The following is a 3,222-nucleotide window of genomic DNA, read 5'->3' as shown; positions in this document are numbered from 1 at the left end:
GGCCTGTGGGTGCGGGAGGGGCAGGAGGGGAGAGGCTCAGGGTCCATCCTGAAAGCTGCTGGCCTCGGTCCGCCTGTGGGCACAGTGTCCTAAGGACCATGCAGGACCCCGAGGGCAGGGGCCTCTCTGGGTGTGAGCGTCCATGCCGTGCAGGGCAGTTTGGGGTGTTTGTAGGTCAACTCCCCATTTTCCTGAGAAACCCTGAGCCTGGAACCTGCCATCACCGTCCTTGTGTGCCCGGTTCTGCCCCCCCACATCTGACTGTCACCGTCTGGCTCTGCCTTCTCCTCGTATATGACCGGGTCTGTCTCTGTCTGTGTCTGTCAGTCTATTTGTCCCACAAAAGATGCTCTGAGCCCTCTGACCCCCTGCTGGGTCCATCCGTGGACACCTCTGACCTGATCCTCTGTGCTGGGGGCCTTGGAGCGTCTGCCTAAGGGCTCAGTTTCTTCCCCAAATCTATGTCTCCTGCTCCCTGTCTAAACTGGGTGGCATCTTTTTTGATGAAACAGAAACCTGTCTGTCTGTCGTTGGGTGGCTCTCATTCTACAGTCAAAGCATCCCCACGAATTGGTTGGATCACTAGAGCTTTCTTGACATGGATTCTGTGATTCCTTCTCCGAGAATCTTCTTCCTGCAGAGACTAAAGGCCGCCTTGTCCTCACACCTGTCCTTCCATGCCTTTCCTCCAGCACCCTCTCTTCCTCCCTGTGTACTTCCCTGGTACACGGCTTCCCTGGTACAAGGCTGGTCAGGACTCTGCATGGCAGCTCCATGCAGCCCCAGGGAGCCCCTCTAATCCAGCACCATTCCTGACCCCTCTTCCTGAGTCCACAGTCCCTGAGACCTGCCCTGAACCTCTGACCAGGGTGTCTCTAGCCTTGGCCCTGAGCTTCTGGGTCACTGCAAAAATTTCCACCCGGCTACCCTCAGCACTTCTTTTCCTCTCTTCCCCTTAAAATAGAGGCCACCAGGGAACTGCAGATATAAATCCTGTCCCACAGGAGCCCATCAGGGGAAGACAGAACAGAGCCCAACTGGAATCCAGCATGACCCTCCAGACAGACAGAAGAATCCACAATGGATCCTGTCCATTCCCCTGTCTCTGCAGTCAGAGGTGAATGGCTGAAGGTGACCAAGTAGGACAGTAAGAACAGGGGTGGGAAGACCTCAGGTCCCCAAGGGCTGGGGTCCTGGGTGAAAGCTTGGCCACAGGCTGAGGCAAGACCAGAAAAAGAGCAAAAAGAGCAGAAAACAGCCCAAACTTTGTGGGGGAGCAGGTAAGGAGGGGGAAGGAGAGACTCACCTAGGATGGTCAGCTGGGTCCCTCCGCCGAACACATAACACTGTGATACAGGCTCATACAAAAACCTCTCTCTGGGAGGCCCTGCCCACCCTTGAGCCCACCCCCACCTCCCACCTACAGCTGTGATGGAGGAAGCCTGGGCCACTGCCCCAGGGGGTGTCTGGTCTGCAAGGGGCACACACACTGCAGACCAGCAGGTGACAGGATAGGGGACAGGGTGCATTGCATGCAGATAGCATTCTTGGAAGCAATTCTCCCAAAGGAATTAGGTGTTTGACAGGCTGTTTCCACCCTGCTACCCTGGGATGTGGGATGAGTATGGCGGACATCTCTGTCACCACGAGGAAGGTTCCATAGGAATGGGAGGCACACCTCTTTTATGTCCAAACACCGCTAATCCCTGGGTGAGAGCATGAGGGGAGGCAGTGGGTATTCCCTCTCACCGAATTCCCTTCAGGGAAAGACAGGTTGGTCTGTGTAGAAAGTTTACTAGCAATTTCCTATTTCCCCAACCATCTGATCCACACCTCTGGTTTATCATCCCTAGGGACAGCCTAAATTAGGATAGCACCGGCTATGACAGGGTGGGACCGTAGTCTTTGCCAACCTGTCTTTTAGGGTGAGCTTGGGGTGTCTCATAAGGCTGGATGGTTTGGGTGCTGCGTCACCAGGGAGGCCTGACCTTGGTGTATCCCACAGGCCACACTCCCCCTGATCTGAGCTCCTCTCACATGCCCTGACTCTACTCCTGATTTCCAGTCGATATGCCCTCCCTGGGACGGCACTGGATGCCCATTCTGTGCCCAGGACGGTGCCCTTTCTGACCCATCAAGGTCAACTCCCACGTTCCCTCCACCTGAGGCCTGATATCACCTGCTCCATCCTTAAACCAACCCCCAAAACTCTCAGGTTGATCTGGCTTCAGGGTTTGAGATCTTCAAGATGGAGGTCCCAGGCCAATCTAGGGTCACCTTGAGCCTGAGCCTGACCCAAGATCATACAAACAGAAACTGAGCTTCCGTGTGTCTCATCCTCAGCCCAGGTTCCCAGCACCATGAGATCCAGGCTCGCTGAATTGGTGTATGTATATGATTGGGCAATTGTTAGGTTATATGATATTAAACTATTTCTCTGCTGTATGACTTGTCAGTGTCGTTACTGACATAACATGCATTGTCAACGTTTGACAAACACACCATGGGAGGCACTGTTGAAAGCTTTTCATGATTTTAAGGTGAGGAGTCAACCTGGAACCTTCACCTAGTAATGCCTCGTCCATTGGGTCCCATGATGGGAAAGGGAAGTTGAGTGTCTGTTCGGAATGACCATAGCCTTGGTTCCATGATTTCCTTCCCAATATTTCCATCTGGAGCTCACCTTGCCCTCCTGGGACCCTCACCATTTCTCCCTGACTTTTTCCTTAGGGCCCCTGGATGTCTCTCACTCAGCCTTTGTCCCTTTGGAGGTGACAAGGACTGTGTCCCAGGGGCTGGTCCTAGAGGAGAAGTTCCTGGCCTGGGTTGCAGCTCCCATGGTCACTCAGACCTCATCCAGGTCTCTGGTGGGTGAGTGGAGTGGACCTAAGGTAGGTCCATGTCATGTCATTCCTGTCCTGCCCTTTATTACCGACCCTTCAACCCAGAGACCCATCCCCAACACAAACAAACACATGCGACATGTCAGATGAGAAATGACAGGAGTTTATTCAGGAGAAGGGGGAACGGGGAGGGATGGCCACCTGCCCAGTCTGAGGACCAGGGCAAGGAGCCACAGGGGGACAGTGGGGAGCGAGGAAGGGAGCGTCTGACTGAGAAGTGTCCCCAGAAGTGGGGACTCAGGTCCTAGGAACACTCCGAGGGGGCCACTGTCTTCTCCACGGTCTTCCCGTCGTGCGTGACCTGGCAGCTGTAGGCGCC

At 54.7% G+C, this 3,222-nt stretch overlaps 1 protein-coding gene across 1 annotated transcript in view; it reads right to left on the bottom strand.

The window, feature by feature from the left end:
• The window catches only part of LOC102752394 (Ig lambda-1 chain C regions), an 11,256-nt gene that overhangs the window by 311 nt on the left and 7,723 nt on the right, over positions 1–3,222 (bottom strand). The window lies entirely within an intron of this gene.

Source organism: Myotis davidii, unplaced genomic scaffold (assembly GCF_000327345.1).
Source record: "Myotis davidii unplaced genomic scaffold, ASM32734v1 scaffold2343, whole genome shotgun sequence".
Classification (NCBI taxonomy): Eukaryota; Metazoa; Chordata; class Mammalia; order Chiroptera; family Vespertilionidae; genus Myotis; species Myotis davidii.
This window is presented reverse-complemented; position numbering and strand designations above follow the sequence as displayed.